The 22526-nt window shown below is 36.2% G+C and overlaps 1 protein-coding gene and 1 non-coding gene across 2 annotated transcripts in view; both read right to left on the minus strand.

Moving 5' to 3' along the window:
• Positions 1-22526, minus strand: part of LOC128986806 (protein sprint) — a 368727-nt gene that overhangs the window by 317400 nt on the left and 28801 nt on the right. The gene's annotated exons all lie outside the window — the stretch shown is intronic.
• Trnav-aac (transfer RNA valine (anticodon AAC)) lies at positions 16787-16859 on the minus strand. Its single transcript has one exon. It is a non-coding gene; the product is annotated as a tRNA-Val (tRNA).

Here is a 22526-nt window from a genome sequence, read left to right on the forward strand (position 1 = left end):
CATTGACTGTTAACCAAGGTTCCGGAATTTTTTGCATCAGAAAAATTTTTTCACCCCCTCAGGGGGGGTAGGGGTAGGGGGTAACTTAATTTTTTTAAATAGCAACCCCTATTGAGTGACCTCTCATTTTTAAGGGTTTGTCAAAAGAAATACAATGCCGTAAACCTGAGGTCGATATCTTACCCCTAACCAGAATGGCGGCCATTTTAAATTTCGAGATGGGCAAACGAAATCCAGTGTGGATACCCATAATTTACCTTTTAAATGGGTTACATTGGGTAAGCCGAACTCCAGATACCATTATAAGATTGAAAAGTGGATGTTTTTATCGTATTCAAAATTTTGCCCCAGCCCCGTGCAGAATGATAAAAAATCCGTTTATCCTAAAATAAATGGTGGTCAAGAACCAAATGTCAATTAATTATGTTTATAATTATGTAATAAAATTATAAAAAGACATTTTATAAAAATTATTATAGTAATTAAGTAAGAGAGGAAATTATGAAATAGTAAATTGAAATTTTAGAAATAATTGGCTTTGGTTATCTCAGCTCCTTCGAAATGCAGATGCACAACGTAGTTTAAAAACGGTTTCTAACTTGGGATTTCCCATTTACCCTTTCTTATCAGTAGCTGTTTGGGTTTCTAAAGGATATTCTTTCGATAATGTTTCATCTACTCATTCTGGTTTAGTTAATTTTGTAGAGAAGTACACAGCAAAAAATTGACATTCTCCGCATTGTTGGGTATGGGGATAGGTCACGTACATATCAAGAAACTTGTGAGTTATTTAATGAACTGTACCCAGATCATCAAATAAACCGATCTACGGTAAGTAAGATCTGTACTAAGTTCTTGGAAACAGGGGATGTAGCAAATAAAGCTAAAACTGGTCGACGTAAATCAGTTGTAACAGAAGACATGACACTGAATGTGCTTTTGAGTATTCAAGAAAATCCCATTACATCTACTCGTCAGCTCGGTAGTAATCTAGGTTTAAGTCACAATTCGGTTCATAAAGCTCTGAAAGCCGAAAAATTTAATCCTTATAAGGTACAGCTAATTTATGAATTGAACGAGGATGATTTTGATCGTCGAATTCAATTTTGTGAAGAAATGATGCAGCGGTGTATCCAAGATCCGTTATTTAAAACAAAAATAGTATTTTCTGATGAAGCCTCATTCAGCCTCAATGGACACGTCAATAGACAAAACTCGAGGTACTGGTCTGATGAAAATCCACATTGGGCTCAAGAATGCCATACACAAAACCCTCAGAAGATTAACGTTTGGGCAGGAATAGTTGGATTTAGGGTAATTGGACCTTTTATAATTGAAGGTAATTTAAATGGTGATCGTTATCTGGACCTGTTGCGCGAGTCTATTGTACCCGCTATTTCAAGAGAGTTTCCTCCTGAGGATGAAGAGCATGCCGTGGATGAAAGTATTTGGTTTCAGCAAGATGGCGCTCCACCCCACTTCGCTGTAAATGTAAGGGACTATTTGGACCAGACTTTTCCAGATCAGTGGATAGGTAGAAGGGGTTCCATAGAATGGCCTGCAAGATCTCCCGATTTGTCCCCTTTGGATTATTTTTTATGGGGATATCTTAAGAGTAAAGTGTATGTAAATCGACCAGAAAACTTACAAGAGCTTTCAGAAAGGATTCTGGCGGAAGCACGGGCAATTGATCAGCAAACAATTGGCAGAGTATTAAACGAATTTTACAATCGCTTAGGACTTTGTCAAGTTGCTCTTGGCCATCAATTCCAACATCTATGAATTATTCAGGTAATAGCAGCAAACATTACTTTAATAGTAATACCTTTTGTCTGTGTGTGTGTTTTACAGTATTAAATTAGTTTTATTATGTGTTATTATTTATGATGTGTATTATTTGTGCTCTAGATTATTTATTTCCTGTCTTATCTGTACTTCAAACAATTCGTTTGTGACAGGTTTAGCGGTACAAAAGCTATAAAATGACTGATCACTCAATAGGGGCTACTATAACAGGCATTCAACATTTTTAATTGGTGAAATGGGCGCTTTTTTACCCAATCAAGTTTTTGAATGCCTGCCATTTCGTCTAGGGATGACATATCGACCTAAGATTTGTGCCACTGCTTTTGTCTTGACAAACCCTTCAAAACGAGGGGTCACTCAATAGGGGTTTGCGTTTAAAAATTTGGGGCTGCCCCCAAAATCCCCTATTTTGGGGGCTGGGGCAAAATTTTGAATACGATAAAAACATCCACTTTTTAATCTAATAATGGTATCTGGAGTTCGGCTTACCCAATGTAACCCATTTAAAAGGTAAATTATGGGTATCCACACTGGATTTCGTTTGCCCATCTCGAAATTTAAAATGGCCGCCATTCTGGTTAGGGGTAAGATATCGACCTCGGGTTTACGGCATTGTATTTCTTTTGACAAACCCTTCAAAATGAGAGGTCAATCAATAGGGGTTGCTATTTAAAAAAATTAAGTTACCCCCTACCCCTACCCCCCCTGAGGGGGTGAAAAATTTTTTCTGATGCAAAAGATTGCGGAACCTTGGTTAACAGTCAATGCCACAAACCCAATATTTCTACCTATTTTGGTTTAAAAAATACAGATTTGTTTCCATACTTAATTTACACACTGTACATTATACAAACCGTGTCATGTTTAAACACACAAATTATAACCTTCAATCTTCAAGTCAATAAATTCCTACTTAATAATTGTTTAATTGTGTGTTTCATTGAACTACTAGGTTAGGAAGACTCGTAAACAACGACATTCCTTCTGCCGGAAACGCACCCACCCCTACCTGGCTTGGGCTTGGCGAACTAAGAAACATTTTTGGGGACCCTTTGAGGGCTTGGCGCAATTAAGAAAGTCTTGATCGCAATTAATGCACAACCGAATTGGGTAACTCATTCATACGAATAAAGTTTAATTGTAATTACGTCGATTACTTATAATTTCTCAACACCAATTAACGATATTTCATGGCATTTCCCGTGGATTCACAGTTTCCCATCATTTCCCATCATTTCCCGACTTTGCGCACCAAACCCTATGTCAAAACGCACTTTCCTCTCCCTCCAATTCCTCAACTAATTGTGCTCGGTGTTCGATACCAGTCAACAAAAGATCCACCCTTCATATTTCCAAACATTCGGTCCTTATGCAGAATACCGATCCCCTAGGGTTTATAGATGGGGTGTATTTAGCCCCGATTAAAAACTGCGCGTTGTCGTTGCCGAGATCCGGCGAGAGATGTCTCCATTGTGCCTGCATTTGGGGGACACAAAAGAGCGCACAATTATGAAAGAAGGAAAAGGGTTCGGACGTGCTAAAGTGTTGATGTGAGAGTTGGGGTTGGTGTAGCTGTCATTTTGGGGTGTTTCTCTATTTAAAAAATAAGAATTTAATTTAGACTTTGTCAAAAGAATGTTGCTGTTTATTTGTAAAAGAGGCTTAAACGCCTTATAGTTTGTTTCAATGAGCGATTTCTCAGATAGCACATTTTCCTGGTTTTGAAATTAGATGTTTAAGTTATTTAAGAAAAAAACACAAGATCAAATTTTACCATTAAATGTTGTTTCAACGAATAGGTTAAGAATTGTAGGCCTACGAACAGCACACGAGAGGCTATTAGACGAATCATATAGATTATTTACAGAGATTTTTAACCAGCACTAAGAAGATTTTGCGATTAAATGTTGAATTGTTGTCTTCACAAAACTATGGTCGTCATTTCTTAGTAATAATTAATCTCCAAGCAAAGTAACGTTTCAAAGAATGCTGTAACGCATTTGTTAACTTTGGCCAGTATTCACCATTTAAACGACACGAACATCTCCTGACGACCAAGTTCAATCAATTGTTTCCATAATTTTGTTAACAAATATAAGAGTGAAGATATGGACGGTAGTTAGGTGTGTAACATTTCTCCCGTTGCATATGTTAGCTGTTTAACATTCCGTTTACACAATACACAACACGTTCCACACCCCATGTTATGATCGGTCACACAGTGCTGTGACTGGGGAGAGTAATTATTGGCGACATTTGTGTCATCGCAGAGCCTCGGCCACATTAATGCAACATTGAGGAATGTAACAGTAAATTATATCTGACTGGAACCACAACACTACACAAAGCTGGACCTCTGCTGGGCGGGAGGAAGGAATTAATTTATATCCTTTAATGTGTTCCCAGCAATGCAATCAATTATTTTAATATTCTAATTGTTTTTGATATGTGTAGAAGGTTTAGGAGTTATTATATCGTATTGAGTCCACCAAAGGTAAGACAAATATGTCTGGAACTTATAGGTATACATAATAGAAGATCTTTTATTTTATTCATCTGCGATTTAACATTTCAAACGTGGATTTCTCTTTCCTTAAGGATTAATGAATACAATGGATTATTATATTGTTTGTCCAGTGATGTGGGATCAGTGTGTTCGTGTCTTAATCTTTTGTTATTTTACTTGCTTTTCAATTGCCACGATACCAAAATAGCGTTTTATTACGATTAATTGCTTTTCATGTAAGATGGGTGTGTTCAATTACGCTGCACAATTTATTCGAAATAAAGGATAGTATTTTAGTTAACATCAATTATACATTCTTTAAGACAGTGAAGCATAATTGGATATGCATTAAGCTATTACATTATACCAATTTTATTGAGACGCCTATGCGCTTATTTTAACCCAAATATGAGTGAAGGATGAGTGTAGAATGAAGTGTGATGATCTGTGTAGCTACGGACTAATATCAGCTGATTCAGTCAGGATCATTTATTAAAACCCAATGATCACAGCTGATTATAACAGCTGGGTCCAGATTCCAGGTTTGAACCGGCGACCTTCCATAGATAACTTATGTGTCTCAGAAAACAAACGCAAATCAAAACTAACCATAGATTTTTCAACTTGCAATAACCATTCTCTATGGTGTGACGTAAAACTCAGCCTTACATTATCCCCAGCAGTAACAAGCATTATAAAAGTAGTTTACGGCTTCAATAATTAAGAGGTCGTAAAGAGGCTGATGTTCAGCTGAGTTACAAGTTACAGGCTCCTTAATGACTGCAGTTAATAACGGATGAGCTCAAGGAACTAAGGAAGGGCAAGAGTAAGGTGATAAACTGAACAGAGGCAACAAGGGTAGTAACAGAGGGAAACACCATGTATATCAATGCAGAAAATCTACGATGTATATCAGTTTTGTCTTGGAAAGTGTGGTAATTACTCAATTCGATGTAGATTTTTGAAGGTGATGGAACTAGAATAATAACTATTATTGTTCAAATAAATTAATGTAAGTAAACCACCAGCAACATAGCGATAAGGTTTGTGTTAAACCATTGGCTGTATACCTCAATATTGGAGGATATTATACGGAAATAAACATACAGATGTACACGTAGTGAAATTCAGTTAACGTCAAACATTTAACGTTAAGATATTTGCTTCTATTGTGTAAAAGAAAACTTATACAAATATTTTTACAGTATCATTCTGTAAAGCAAAGTTTGGGATGGTAATTTATTTTATACATTAGTTCTTAACACTAAAACAGTTAGTCCATTAATAAAAATTGACTTTGAATATTACAAGTAGACATCTAATGGTGTTCTGATTTTAATTTTAATTTCTTATTTTAGAGCAGATTTTACGATTTGTGCTTTAAATTTTTAATAATACAAGCATTCTAGAGGAAAAGCAAAATGGTTTTAGAGCAGTTTAAATATTGATCAATACCATGATTGAGGTACTAATCTACAAAACGCATTTTTCATCAACCGTAGAGAACTAAAGTTAAACTTATCCCAAGATACAAAGTAAACCTATAAGAAAATTATGTAAATCTTTAACGGAACGGGAGTATGTTTAGTCTAGGCTACTAGGCAAGACACAACCCTAAAATAATAATTACTTACAACAATACCAATAAACTGTTTTGTCGGTAACATACCAAGATCTATGTTACCAACACTTCTTACACCAACCACATCCCCTCGTCGCCTTGATAATGCCGGTAATTATCAACCACAAGACTATTTCTTGTGATGACAAGCTTCTTGGCAACATGTGCATATTGGACCCTTAATCGTTTTGAAATTACTTACTTCATCAATTTACATTTATTATTTTTTCATAGTTCCTGAATTAACAAGAGACTCTTAAAGAGCTCTTAATGTTAAAACTAAGCTCTTTGATATCCTCAACCAAAATAAATTAGGTATATTTTCTTCCTTTAAGTTAATTAAAAAAAGATGCGTTAGTCAATCAGCCCTGTTTACAACCACGTTTTGCTTTCATACCGAGTTAATTATAGCAGTAAAGTAGCCTCAGGGGAAGCTGAGCTTTTATAACCTCTTAATTACGTTGGGTTTGAGTTATCTGGGGCAATAACTCGAATTACTGTCTGTATCTTTTATTGCAATATCAATAAATTTGTCTGAAAATGAAATATTATCTAACCTAAATGTATTTTCAACCAACCGTAATGCATGGTTAGGTAAACGTTAAGATGTTCACTTTAGTTATTTTGCTGAATAATAGCAAGTAGGATACAATTCGGAATATTGTCAATAGTGAAAAATTATCATAAGTTTAGGAAGACGTTGTATCCCAAAATAATACTACATACAATAATTACAAAGGAATCATAAAATACACTGTTTCATCAGATTGGAATTCGGACGAAAATTAAAGAGTCAAGAAAGTACCAACTTAATGAAACCTTAAATGAAAAAAAAAGAAATATTAATACCGGATTGGTAAGTTATGCGCCGTAAGAAGATATTCAAATCGAAATTTAATGGAATGAAAGAATCATCTTGGAACATTTCAATAATCAGAAAGTGTAAAAGCGTTCTAATGGATCATCGCATTAGGCGCCCCTGTCAAGTCTCGAGATTCCTTTTGTCAATTCCTCATGTAATTGCACTTACCTCTTATTGAAGAGGAATAATTTCATCCGAAAAAATCTAACTGTTCCCAGATTGTAGTCATGTTTTAGAGGACTCTTTGTCATTACTAGGATGGTATACCTATTGTAGCGTACGGCAGGGGAGAGACAAAGAAAAGTAATCATAGAGAAAAACTATCAGAGCATTTGCAAAGAGGGATGTACATTGGAAAGAAACAATAAACTTAGGGAAGGGATTAAAGTAGATATTAATATAATTCACAGTTACAAACGTTTCACTGGTTAGCTAAATTAATTTCAGTTACCAATAAAGATAAGAATAGTTGATGGTTTATTGTTTTACCGTACTAACTTACTTAAATACATCTTTGATAGAATGTCCATGTTTCCCGAAAAACCACATCATCATGAAAAAATATGATAAGCTTGTTAAATCTAGCATACATTAAATATTGTAGCCTTAAGTTCCACCGTGGATATTGAATTCGTACTTTTTACGTGTCAATATTTTAATACTCTATTCTTTTAAGGAAATTAGTAACAAATTTGATATTTTAGTCTGTATTGATTTATTTCTTTTATATTAGTTTTTAGATAGACTAGTAATTAACTTTTTGAAATTTATCTTTCGTGAATATTATCTTTAAGTAGACACACACGTATACTCAATTAAACGTACGTACATGTATTCTCAATGATATTATTAATATTGAATAAGGTAGGGGGTTCTTCAAAGATTGTACGTTCCTTTGGGAGGCTTATATTTTTTTCTTTTTTTATACAACCTAAAATATTGGTGTGATCTGAACCTGTAAATTGTAGCAATAGGCGGGCATTAATTGCGCCAACTGACCTGAGTGAGGTTGTCGGATATTAGGGAATTGCGCCAACTACTCCAGAAAGCCCCCTGATATGTTTCTTAACTTCACCAAGTGGCGGCCCTCTTTGACTGTAAACTACAAACGTAATTGAGTAGGTTCGGTTAATTTTCGTTAGTTTAGGTTAGGTAAGGTTAGGTTAGGTTGGGTTAGGATATGTTAGGTTAGGTTGGGTTAGGATAGGTTAGGTTTGGATGACACGAAAACAAACTCATTCCTTCTGCTGGTAACTCACCCCTACCTGGCAACTAAGGGACATGTTTGGGGCCCTTTGCGGGGTTGGCGCAATTAATGCACGACCATAGAAATACCACATATCAGGAACTATTGACGATTGGAGGGATTTGAACCCAAGGTCCCACAATGGAAGCCGCACCCCTCTAACATGGTATCACCATGACAACAGTCAACACAGAAGTATAACAGAAACTAGTTGGCATTCCGCCCAGTTCAGGGTTGTTATACAATCAAAGCTTATCTCTATGTTTATGAGTGTCCAGAGGAAGTTCTATCAGTAGTAAAGTAGTGACTATCGGACGAAGCATTAATGATTCAAGCTTATCGTTCTATTAGTCATTTATGTTTTCAGTCCTACACAAGCTTTTATATACTGTAGCGCAGTAATCACAGGATTAATGTTTGGATTTTGAGTTGTTGCAAACGTGGATTGTGTTTAATTTGGATAACCTGCGTATGAAATACTTAGAAGTAGTATATTTGTTATATTCAGATATTATTTTTTTTAATACAATTTTAAAAGGAAATTAACGAAAGTTTGCATGTTTAGATTAAACTTAGTAATGGGACATTATTTTTTATTGTGAGAATTCACTAATATATTTTGTCTCCAAATTGGAGAATTAATAATTAAATGTTGGTTCAATACAAGGTTCGGAATAAATTGTCAAAGCAGCTACATTGAAGAAGTATCAAAATTAATCAGTCTTATAGCTGTATAAAGCTGCGCGCGCACTACGGCGGCACGGCACGGACGGGCGGGCGGCACGGCAATTTTTAAAAGTTAATAACATTGAATGTCATATGAGTGCGCCCACTACGGCGGTACGGCCGGCAACGGACGTTCGGCAGCTTCCGCCGTTTGTTAAAAAGTCCGGGAGACAGAACTCCCGGATGGTAGTTTTCAGGAGACAGAACCAAGTCCGGGAGACAGAACTCCAGGACATTTCCGAGCTGCCGTGACGCCCGTACCGCCCGTACCGACCGGGAGCACTGCACACCGACCGGGCGGGCGGCACGGGACATCCGCCATTCTCAACTGATCTCTGTCAAAGTAGCAGTGTTTTCGTGTGTTGTAAACATAGATGTTAGTAAGTTGATTTTTCTCTTTTAGAAAAACCCCAAACTGTACAACATGCGACATCCGAAATATTTTAATAACGTCCGGCGTGACAATATATGGGTAGAAATATGATCTATTATGAAACAATCAGGTAAGTTTTACACATAATCCTTCTACAAGATCAGGAAACAAGGTGTGGAACTCTCCAAAACTTAGTCTTTTCCTGTTTATGTGGTGTATCTAAAATCTTTGCTTGCACCTTCTTGTCACCTCTTCCTCTGCTAAAATTAAACCTACTATCACCACTTTATCCACATCCGTCTTTACTCACAATTTTTAGCTCGCAGACTGTCAACTGTCCTAAATTGCGGATGTGCGGATGTCCCGTCCCGTCCGTCCGTGCCGTGCCGCCCTAGTGCGCGCACCCCCTCTTAAAAATGCCGTCCGTGCCGTACCGCCCGTCCGTGCCGTGCCGCCATCGAGGTAGACTTCTGGAGTGATCGCGCCCGTGTTGAAGCGAACCGTTTTTCGGTCCGGCCGCGAGTAGCTGTGAGCAGCCCGTGGTAGGCAAGAACGCCAGCGCTAAGATGGGCGGGATAGGGAAAATCGCGACGCGCGCCTACTTTTATTTTGTTTCCAGACGACATGATTTATTTAGGACAAATGAACGATTGAATTGTATTCTCTAATAGATTGTGGTTCTTTCGGAATTAATTTCATTCTTACTTTCACATCAGGTATATTTTTAAAACACGATTAACTTCAACTTTTAGTGTAATTTTCTTGTCAGTGACATGTTTTATTTTATTTTATTAAAAACAAATTGGAATATTTCCCTAACACATTTGTATAATATTTTTAAACATTTTTTTGGCTTTTGAAATAAATTTGGATAAAGGGTCATAACAGTCCAATTATTGTAATAATTAGAGATTGGTCTCATGTTTATAAATTAAAATGAAATAAAAGGCAATAAGAACAAGCAATAAGGCAATAATTTTTAACAATATATCCGAAAACTTTGTATTTATTTACCTGTGGAATCCGATGGTCGTCCCCTTTGCTTGCCTATTTGTACAATTAATAGCTGCACAGGATGTTACCATCTTGGAACATTGGGAACATTTTAAAACTCAAAGTCCAGTGCATTAAAATATCAACAAACGATGGCAGAGATGATAAGACGCCCAACTCAAGTGTGCGCTGCTCGTAAACAAACAAAAAACATCTCGATCCTATCAATGCCTGGCAGTGCTACCAATGCATTCACGAAAAATCCCAGATTTCGGGTTGTCATTCATGAAATTTACCCGTTAAAATCTCCAAATATTCTTCTTGTTTTTAAAGTATGGCAAATAATCAATTTGATTTGAATGAACATTGGTCGTTTGTATAGCTGAAAACAAATTTATAAATTTAATCTTAAACTTGATTGTTAATTTTACTCCTAAAGTACATGTGGAAAGGAAAGTATGTATTTTCGATAAGATCCTATACAAATACTTATTAATAAACGTTCTAGATTGTTTTCTGAAAATGCATATCGACAAAGCTACACAACCGGGACCGGGTACTCCGGGAGTGGCCGCGCGGTGGCGGCGCGGTACCGTCCCACGCTCGTTTCCAAACGATTTAATAATGACGCAATCATTTTATCACAAATTGGTTGATTTGAAAGTTAAGATCAACTCATTGGCTACAACTTTCCCGCTAGAAGTTTGTTTGTAACCCAAAAATAAAAATTTTCCTCCCTTAGTGACTTTTCCATGTCAGTCTCTGGTAAGTCTTCTATATTTTCAATTATTAAAATTCGAAATAATTATTACAATAAAAGATATTTATACTGTCAGAATCCGATGTTTATGTAGATTAAGAATATATAAGTTTTATTTGACTGGAGCTTTTCCGTTGAGCTACAACAGCGAGTAAACTGCAGCGCGCACGATACTGAAATACGCCCGAATTCGTTCTTGCCTACCACCGCTTTCCAGCACGGACCGTTTTTGCCCCATTTAGCGATCACTCCAGAAGTCTACCTCGATGCGTGCCGCCGCCGCCGTAGTGCGCGCGTAGCTTTATCCTTAGATATTTTATGTGTACTATTTTTCTGTGTCATTAGCAACCTTATTGTTTAAGGCAGAGGTATTTGTTTTTATAAATAAATTCTTTTCTCTCATAAGGTATTGTTTCTATGGCGACCAAGACTTTAATAATTCAACATCTACTAGGGCAAAAAAACATAACCCATTCAGAATAACAATATTATTTGGTAACGGTATAGCGGTAGGTGTATATTAAACATAAACAAAAACTTGAAAAAATTGGTTAGGATGGATAGTCAACGCTTCAACACACAAACATTAAATATTAAAAAGTAAAGATTAATTTTATCAACAGATTAAGATTACATACTTAAATAATTTTACACAGATTTTTCCACTGGTAATTTAAATCAAAATTAGTCAATGAGGAAGCTTATTTACAGTACAAAAACTTCAAACAATTACGGCTCTTAACTATCTGAACTCCAATCCTTTAACTTTCACACTGTTCATTATTCCTCTTCTTGCTTTCAAAGTAAAACCTGCCTTTGGAACGTTCTCGACAATAATGCGGAGTTTTTAATCGCTTAACTTTTCCCCGTCCGTGACAATTACTAGGGATGGCGATTTTCTGCATTGGTGAAGAAGAAAGAACAATTTTCGAAAAGTAAGAGGGTAGAAGAATGAGTCGCAGGTGATGAAAGATTTTGAAATTCTATCTCTTGTTTGTATGAATATGAATGCAAACATTGGTGCGTTGCGTTATATCATGACATAAAAAAAAAATGGTTGACCTATTAAAATTATTGAAAAAGGGGTTTCTGTGCATTATAGTTCATACTAGAGAAAAACAATTACTATTGTATAAATTTCGATAAATCCTTCCAAATAGAGTAAAGTGTACTTCACGGTCGGATCGTAAAACTTTAAAATCAAACTATATTTCAATCTATAATTACATCTATATGTTCCATTAGTGCCCATTCCTATTTTATTGAAGAGAACATATTCCATTTAAGTCGCAATAGAGCCAAGTGAAAAAAGTGACATAATTGACCGGACAAACCACCTCTTCAATACTTAGAAAGTGTGATAAATTCACCGACATTATGTTCTAACAATTAATGGTCATTGTTTCTTGTGTGTATCATTGTGTAGAACATGGTAAAAAAGGAACAATAAAGATTTCTTAGAAAATCAATAGGCCCTAATAAAAGTGTCTCTAGTATTTTTATACATAGTTTATAGAATGGATAATTACCCATTGTTAACTATAGTGCGTTCAAACAGCCGTGGCACCTGAGGGATTAGGAGGCCCCAAGGTTTTCCATGGGGTCTCCTAATCCTTCAGGTGCCACGGCTGTTTGAACGGAGTATAGAGTAAGCTAAGATTTGGTTTATTATAACACTTTCTGCAGTTTTAATGTTAGAATGTTGTGTTAACGTACACTCGCGTTGTCTAACCGCAGGGGGCCCACGCTTGCGTGGGTTCGTGGCCTGGGCGACCACGCGGACCCTAGCTCTCCCAGAGGGGAGGTAATTGCCCGGTGTTGGAACCGGCACTTCAGGTAGACCACAAGCTATGGACGACTGGACAAGCCAGCCTCTTTGGGTTGTACCCAAAGTGAGAGTACCCAGTGACATTCCCTCCATTCAGGGTGGTGGGGTGTTCAGCTCTGCTAGTGTTGATTAAGTTCATAGATCTTTCACCTGCCTGTAGCTTGTGGTTGTGACTGAGTCCTACCTGTTGTGTACGACTGACATTTTGTGAGGCATATCCTCGACTTTGGAAGTAGCCTCGTCCTGGGAGGTGAAATACCTAGCCCCCAGAGGGGAGGTAAATGCTCCGTGTTGGTATCGGCATTTTCAAGTAGGCCACAGACATGGACGACTGGGCATTGGGTCCCAGTGACATTCCTTTATCCAGGATGGAGGGGTGTTTAGCTCTAGGAGAGATGGAAGTGCATCATAATCTCTAACCTACCTGTGTCTGTGGTTCTTTGGGCTTCGGCCTGCTTGTCGTGTGCGACCGGCATTCAGTGGGCAAATCCTCGACTTTGGAAGTAACCTTTCCTGGAGGTGAAAACGGGCAAGTACCCGTAGCTCACGGGGACACTCAAGGGCAACGTAACTTTCCGCAGTGTGAGGGCAACGGTTTGTAGGCACTTATGCAAACCAATCCCTGTCTATGAGCACGGACGGTATGGTTATCTTGAGTGTGGGGGGTTCTTCCCGGAACCTCAATTGAGTCAAGGGTGTCGCCACCTCTGGTGGATAGGTTCATCCGGGTGGGTCCCACTTCTATACCTGCCTCCTTTTGGGAAACCCTGATGGCCTGGCAGTGATGTTGGGTCTGACGGGCAAACGAAGTAGATCGGGTGCTGGGTCCGAGCCCGCCAGGGGTATCTGGGGATCTATCGCTCTGGTTTCCCAGCAATGGGTAAGGCCTCGATCGGGCAGCGGTGTAAATGGGAGGTTGGGGTTCCCCCCGTCAGCGTGCTGACGGTCCCCTTCCTCCTGGCTATTGATGGCGGGTTCTGCCTGTCAGGGATTAGATAGGTCCCGAGTGTTGCTTGCACTAAATGCGTCGGGGCGCTCTACCATGGACCTCTAGGTCCCGACCTAGTGGAACCCAGGTGGAGTGACGCTTAAACAAGCAGCCGGAATCCCTGGTTAGGATTGAGGGGCAACCCTCCTTCCGAAGGGTCTGCTTCGGCAGCCGGCGAGCCTGATGACCTTAAGTCATCCGCCCATGATGTGCTAAAGGTTGATGCGTAAGCTTCGGCCTACATCATGGGGCCCGGGTATGTCCTAAAGGATAGGTACCGGGTATGCAGTCAGGGGGCTTCCGCTCTCATGACAAATAATAAATAAATTAAAATTAAATAACACTCGCGTTGTCTAACGTTACAGTATAAAATCACAATATAAAGGTAAATATACCCACTCTTTACTTTTTGGCAATAGAACCAACATTATGTGTTTTATCCATCAGTGGTCCATGTCATTTACTATATGCATTTATTACTGATTCAAAACTGATTATACTCTTCTCTATCCAAGAGCCAACTTATAAAACTGATTCAAAAAACTAAAACTCGAAACAAAGTTTAAATTTTCGCCTCGATGGAATAGGATATATTTTAGTCGGAAAAATTATATACAAATGACTCAAAATTTTACACGTGAAGAGGGACATGCTTCGGTTTCGTCAATCCAAATTGGCATTAGAGTGACGACAAGATACCTATTTTGTCGTGATCATAGCATCAATTTAGGGCAAAAAATAATAAAATTATACTACTACCGGATACATGTTTGATGTATGAAAGAAGAACCCTCATGATAGTAAACCAGCCAGGGGTAAAATGCGCCGGGAAAATGCAATGTCTTTACAGAGCGGCAATTAACTTTATGTTCATCTTTAGGCTTTACGCACTCGGTCTAATGCTTGCTCATCCTTTATTAACTCAGGCCATAAAAGTGCGTTGCCCTAGCGTAAGTCTTTATAACCACTTAATTACAGTCTTAAAATAATTAGGATCCCGTCTGCTGGGTTATCAAGTTGTTTATAGGTAAGTAGAAAATAGGATAAATCTAATTCAAATGAAGCCAAATGCGCTTTAATGTTTTGGAGGGTGAAGTTTACAATTGATTTAAATAGATCCAAAGATCTCTATTACTTTCATCCCAGAAACAGATGATTAATCTGCTTAGGAAAATATGGTTTTAAATTGGTCCTCAATATTTTAAGCTTATTTACCTAAAAATAAGTAATGTATGAGTATATTGTATTTTATCAGTTACAAAGTTTTAGGGAAACATAAAGTTGCCTTTGGTCAAGGTGGAGAATATAGACGTAGTTACGAAAACTAGAATTAATTATGTTCTAGTTAAATTCAATTCAAACAACTAATGTTGCCTTGTTATCTGATAACAGTGATAATGTTGTTTAACTTGTTTACAAGTTTGATTTATAAGACTTAATTATTACAAGATGGTGCAGTTTTCAAAGATAATTAAACTGTGATCTTGCTTCGCCAGATGGTCCTTAATGAAGCTTTGATAACTGAAGATTCTGGGTTCTTGGAGGTTTACATCAACGACGTTATGTTTTCAGGCATAACGCAAACATAACGCATGCAGGCATACGAGGACCACGCAAAAGTAGTTCTCTGTACACAAAATGTAAAAAAAAAACATTTTGTAAGTAACTTATACAATCGTAATTATTTAATATCTTGTATATGCTTAATAAAATGCCTACACTTGAAATATAAAATTTTTTTTTATTTTTTGCGAATTAATTTTTTAGGTAAAACACAAAAAGCTAAATTCAGTTTAGCACTACGGTACATCATATTTAGCACGGATTAGTTTTGATCTCATTCTGTGTTTGTTCACTGTAAATTTTATTAAAGAGAAATGGTTTTGGTTAGGAATTATTACTATTACCAGATAAAAGGAGTATTCTTTTAATCTATGCTATTGCACAAAATGTTCCTTATCATATCCACTGGCAATAAAGTATGCAAGCTTTGTAACCAGCAAAAACAAATAAACCAATCAAATTTTTACGTATACAAGATAATAAATAAATTAATAATAATTTATCTAAATAGACGAAATGATTCAATATATCTAAAATATGGAAGTAATAAAGGTAAGTTGATAATTCAAATGCAGTAACAACAATGCAACAACACGCGACACACAGAGCGCTCTGGTAGCGATGCCGCGAACTACTAGCGCTGTGATCATACCGAGAACTGAACCACCGACTGAATTATCGACTTGCCAGCTCTCATTACTGCAAAATCTAAACAAAGTTTTTATGTATTTTTTATGCAAAGAATACTTACTAAGAGTTATTTTATGCAGTGTGGTTCGTCCATTAGATTGTAATACCATTAATAAAATTAGTAATACAATATGTTGTTTGGGGAATTAGTTTATTTATTTGTTAGCAAGTAAGGTTTGAACTGCACGTACTGTATTTACCCGAACCAGACAGAAGCAACCCTTCAAAATGACTAAAGCTTATCCATGAGGATGACTTGTTAAATATTGCAAAGAATATAGAAGGTCTACACGTATTTTTTAAGCATTTCTTTGTGTAAGTTGAAAAATTCGTTTGATTACTTATCTAAATTTGCAACGAGTTTTTATAATATTTGTACATAAAGTTAAGATTATTACGGATGATTTAATTAATAATTTTATATCAAGCTAAAACTGGCCTACCTAAAAATTATATCTAGGGTAAAAAAAATTATATCTAGAGGAAAATCTATGGTATAAAATCGGCTTAGTATACAATTTATAAATAATTGTTTTCTTCGAAAACATTTTAATGTAATAAATATTAATCGTGTAGAGAAAAGCCTAAGCTATATTCTGTAGTTTAAATTAAGTAGAGGGTAAAATTTTAAATCATTAAAATCCTTATGTTTTAACCGATGAAATGCTATGAAAAATGTGATACAAAATCAAATAGTTGATTTAACGTCCATCGCTAAAAATATTTTTAGTAAATAAATAACGCGAGTATCAAGTTTAAAACAAACTATTAATAAAAGTAGCCAAGATAATAATAAAGATGATTCTAAAGGGGCAAAAAGTTAATGTTTCCGCCCAGGATCGAACTGGGGACCTTCTGCGTGTTAGGCAGACGTGATAACCGCTACACCACGGAAACGCCGTTGATGAAACGGCGAGAAAGTAGGTACAATTATCAATCAGCTGTTCATGCAGGCTGAAAATTACAAGTTGGAAGCCAGAAAGAAGCATAGAAGCAATGGCTAAAAATAAGGTCTACCCATTTTGTATGGATTTATATTTTAAAGCCAAGTGGTAAGAAAGGAAACAAAAATGGAATTTGTAATAGTAACAGCATTGACTATGAATCCTTAAAGCAGTTACATATTTTTTTTTATGTTGTTTTATAGCCAATGTGTGTACAAAGTAGGTATTGTGAATGACAATATTGTCTTCGAACACATGTTTTATAGACTTGAATCGTTGACTGCAAATCTTTAAGGATTTACAGTCAACGCTTGAATGATGTTTTTGACACCCTCTCTAGTGAAAAACAATAGTTAACTCCAGGCCCTGTTTCATAAAAATACTACTCTAGTATTTACTAGTACAATACTAGTTGTAATACTAGTTACTAGTTTAGGGACTAGTATTACTAGTGGTTTGTACTAGTGTAGAGACTCTTTTAAATTACACTGGTAAATACTTACCATTTTCTAACAATCTCTTACACCCGTATTATTTGTAGTAGACTAGTATTTTTGAAAGTAGTGATATTTTATTACTTATATCATTGTAAAAATGAATTATTAGGCTCTTTTTGAAAGTCCAAATTGGCTCAAAGATTAGATAAAAATAGTTATTGTGAGTGCTAAATATGATAATTATTAGAAATAAATTACAAGCAATAAATGTGGCGTAGTACAAAATGAGTGAAATTGAATTTTATAATGTATGTAGGGCCTGCAATCGCTTTATTAGTATTAAGTTATCAATTTGTGTGAAATTTTAGTCTAATATTTTATTTATCTACTAATAACACTGAGAAAAGATTAACCTTTGAGAGAACCAAATTAAAACCCCATACCGTATTCCAAACAAAGATCTACAAAAATGTACATATATCCAACATTGCAACATTAATCAGATTATTTTACACCCAAGGCTCTTGGTGTTATTTAAAGACATTTTAATAGGAAATAATAGCAAGACAATTTTAAAGAGGAGTTGCATTGTATTTTTAAGTGCTTATTATTTGTTTTTCTAAATAACTAAAACCATAGATTATGCTAAAACTCTGTGATGTACTAACAATTTTGTAGGCCTGTATTTGATTTTTGTGTGTTGGAGTTGGACGTTGGCCTGGACTGCTTATCATAAAAACATTACTTTTAATCCATTCTGGTATCCTGAATTTGTTATTCAAAGTACTGTAATAGAAAAATATGTTGACTAGCGCTGTCATTTAAGTGACATGTATATGTTTAATTAATGGAATAAAAAGGTAGGGAGTGGCAAGGATAGACCATGAGAAGCGAGGAATCTTGCCAGTGAGCTACGAACTACCTTAGCGATTTATACTTGTTTTAGTATAATGGAAAACCTATTTCTCCATTGCTTAACAGCGTTGCAATTGTTACATCAATACAATAAACGTTTATGCTTATTATTCAATATTCATGGTTTGTAGACTCAAAATTAGAATATTCCAAACGTTTTTTAACCCAAATATTCTTATGCATTCGAATATTTGAAAATATAGGTTAGGGTACTTGTAAACGTTCGAAACAAAATGTCCTTAGATGATTTAATTACATTCTAAATTTGAGCCTTCTTTCCTTTGTTCACAGTAAGCTTAATTGTATACATTAGAATAAAAACAACTATAAAAATCACAGCGAATGCGGAAGCAACAAATCAACTTCAACCCTACTTTTGAGCGCCGCAACCAACGATCACATAAGACAATTGATGGACATAATAATAGCGGTTTGATAAATAATATGTGATTTGTTTTACTTATATGTCTATATAGTCATTAATTAAAAGAAGACACTGCGTTTCTACAGCTATTTACTTTGGATTATTAGGATTATTAGCATTGCTTAAATGGAGAAAATTGGTATTTCATTAAAAAAATAAGACGTTTCTCTGTTATTATTTATTCAATCTTGACAAATAAGGTATCATTAAAAACTACATAAAATTTACTAACCTTTTTGTCTCTTCCAGTTTTTTTGTAAAGTTAACAATTTTCGTGAAATTTTGCATCTAATATTTTAAATGGCCGCCATTTTGAAACGGTTAAGGATTTTTTAGTATAATTTATAACGGTAATAGGTCTTAATGAGATAAACATTTTTACAAAATATCAATGCTGTATCTCAAACTGTTAAGGAGTTATTAGTTTTTTTTTTGTAAAAAACACATAAATACAGACAGACTGAAAACTAGGCACCACAGACCCATGTTCCTATGGTGAAATGTGTATGTCTTGACCTAAGGAATAACGCTGTATACATATGTCCAGAGAGTTACGGGACACCCTGTATATTAGTGAATTTGTCAGTAACAAAACAAGCATCACCACCTTTCCCTTAAACTACGTAGCCTGGATTTCAGGGTTACAGAATTTATGATCTAATTTGATTGACCGTGATTTAGGTCATAGACCTATGTAAACGATTTAAAATTACTGATCAAATCAAATTCCCCTTCGGAGCACACATATAGTCACCATATAGTGCAGGGCGTTTGAATGGCTCTTGAGAAGGGTTACCCAAAAAAATATTCCATACTTCTAGTGGTTGATATCTTGGGTGTCCCACTATTTGCCACCAGTGTCGTTTGCCACCAGTGTCATTTGCCACCAGTAGGGTCAGTTCCTGGAATTCCCGCCGTGACCGTTCCTATGTGTCACAACCATGTAGTTGTACTTATCATTTTTTGTCATTAAATAAATGTGTATAACTACAGTTACAACTGTGAATTGTGAAAATTAATTTTACCATCTTGTTCAGCAAAAGAAAACGCACATTTTGAGTCTAAACTCACATAATCGCAAGTTAAACAGTATAAGCATATCTATGTTAAGGTATTTTAAACTAATTGAATATTCCATGGCCTAAGATTAGATAATTAATACAAAAATAACATTTGGCACAATATAAGACGCATCAATAAGATTAAATCCCATTAAAATAATTGAAAACCCGCTGTTTCAGGGTTTAGTATTCTGCGAATATACAGAGTGAAGAGCTTAAATGCACCACCATTGCTATCTCAGAAACTATTCGATTTAGAGAAAACATTATATGGGGAATTTCAACTACTGTATTATCTTATGACAGAAAATAATATGAATTCCCTTCCGTTAAAGTCTGATCTTTTCAATATGGCATTTAACTTAAAAATTTCTTATGGGACACCTTGTATTTTATGACGATTTTAGACTGTAATCGACGATCAGGACATCCTCAACAGTTTGTCTGACATCCCTTTCAACAATGGGTTTCTTTTTTCACAAAATTGCTTTTGAAAATCACTGTTTAGCGACCATGAGTGGTCGTGACTAATGCAAGGTAAAATGGTTATCACCAAATCCTGATAACCAGAGGCTGATGGATCCTGTTTTGGTCACTTCTTGTAGGACAAACCACGGATAAGCCACGGTCGTGTGGTTATATCGTGCGCTCGTGGTTGACGAAATTTGCCATTCTCACTGTAGGCGTGACTTGTGTTTATCGGAAGGTTTTATGTGAAGGTTTCACGTAAAATGCTTATGGCATTTAGTTTTTTCTGTTTATTTTACCTTTTTCAACAAAATACTTAGTCCAAATTAATGTTTCTGCAAAATATTGGGAGTGTTTAAGATTATCGTAGATATTGCATCTTCACTTCAACAAACTCTTTTTGTTACGTCAATAAAAAAAACAGTTTTTGGACTTATCAACACCCATATAACCTACACAGCATTAACAATGTAATTTGCCAATCAAGTCTTAAAACGTGGGGTATTCATCTTGGACCTAAGTATTTGTAAGCAAATAAATTTGAACAAACAAGAATGTAAGGTTTCCCAATGTATACAGAGAACGCCTTTCGCTTTAACCCCAAGTCGAAGAGCAATGGGTTGGAAAGCCGGTAATAGGTTATAAATATCCTTGCACAATACCCACAATGGTTGTCAGGGACAGGGCAGGGTGGAGCTAAAGTCGGGGTTGGGTTTGATAGTCTTGAAGGGGTGAAGACAATCTAAGGAGCACCAGAGTAACTTGGCGGCTCTTTAATTGACTTATAAATCATCTTAAGTCTATTGTTTAAGTATGAGTAAACCCACAAAGGACAAAAAAAGAAGTGCGACGTTCTGTGAAGTTTAATTAAAAAGTTGGTGTTTTTGTTATACAAAAGTTTTAGAGGCATTTTAACAAGGGTAAAATTGTATGATGACAAGTACCAAATTTATTTGACCATACCGAAATAATTTTTCTATACTTAAATAGCCACTTCAAACAGTAATTAAGTCACAATTGTCTGGCGATTGAAATAATTTTAAGAATCAAGCTATGTTACATTACTTCCTTTTCACAAGGAAAACACGAATACGTCCTTTCCAATGAACAAACTTTTAAACAAGTCTATACGAACACCGTAGTTAGAAATGTGATTATTTTTCTGTATTTGTTTCACCTTCACCCATGTTTTCAACGAACATTACACAGTAGATGCTACTGTTTTAGCGTGGTTGAATTTAAAAGAAGAGCCGTAAATCGTAAATCGTATTAGTTACCAAAACCTTTCCTTCAATTAAATGTATCATATCTTGTGGATGTGACTATTGCCTGTATACTGTTTTGCCATAACTGTACAGTACTGTACTTCCAATCCACACAACAGACAGCCTTGAGACCCACACCGTCACATTCCTCCTGTCCACCTTACACCTGACTCCGACCTTGCCCTGTACCTGTCCGTGAAAGCATCTATCTTGTCTACCTACCGCGAGGGCACTGGCTCTGTTTCCATACTGTAGCATAGGTAGCAGAAGAGGAAAGTGCTAAAACAGCCTCAGTCTAGTAGGGGAAAAGTCTATCGAGATGGCTGACAACCGGCATCGCACTGACGTAGGATTTTAAAACTTATAGAAACTGGTACAGTACTTCTAATCAGAAAAGGTCCCAGCTTGTCATATGACTCGTACTGTGAATATGAAAATACAACGAGAAACACGATTGCCTCTTGAGGGATAACTCAACTCCAAAACCCAGATGAAGTTTAATTTGAATTATGTATATCTTGACTCAGCAGTCAACAAAACCGATATCTGCAAATATATATATTTTTCAGAATATCTTATTATTATATCTGAATCAATATACATCTTAAAATATCTGAATATCATGGTAATTATTCCTGTCTACCAACCTCCATACTTTCCCCCACAGATCCGAACAGTGAGCAAGTAAACAGTTGAAATCAGTTGAATTGTGAGTTATTGAAATCAACATTACGTGTCGTGGGACTGAAGACTACCCTACGTGCTTCAGATATGAACTGTGTCAGATATCTACGTGTCTTGTTGTACACGTGCACTGCCTGGACGTGACTGAGAACCACTTCCGGTAATTTACTGTACACGCGCACACATACACACGCACACAGTGTCACTGTCCACGCTAGGATAACTTTCACTGTAGTGCATAGGTTTTATGTCCGAGAACATTAAAATATCCCAATGGTCAAGTAGCCAATGAGAGCTGAAGTCAGTAGCCTCTACAGTTTGGTCCATTTACGAACTATCAAAAAACTTCTTCTCAGGGTACAATAA

The sequence above is a fragment of the Macrosteles quadrilineatus genome, unplaced genomic scaffold (assembly GCF_028750875.1).
Source record: "Macrosteles quadrilineatus isolate MER2022 unplaced genomic scaffold, UCM_ALF_1.0 Scaffold_2__2_contigs__length_208266976, whole genome shotgun sequence".
NCBI lineage: Eukaryota > Metazoa > Arthropoda > Insecta > Hemiptera > Cicadellidae > Macrosteles > Macrosteles quadrilineatus.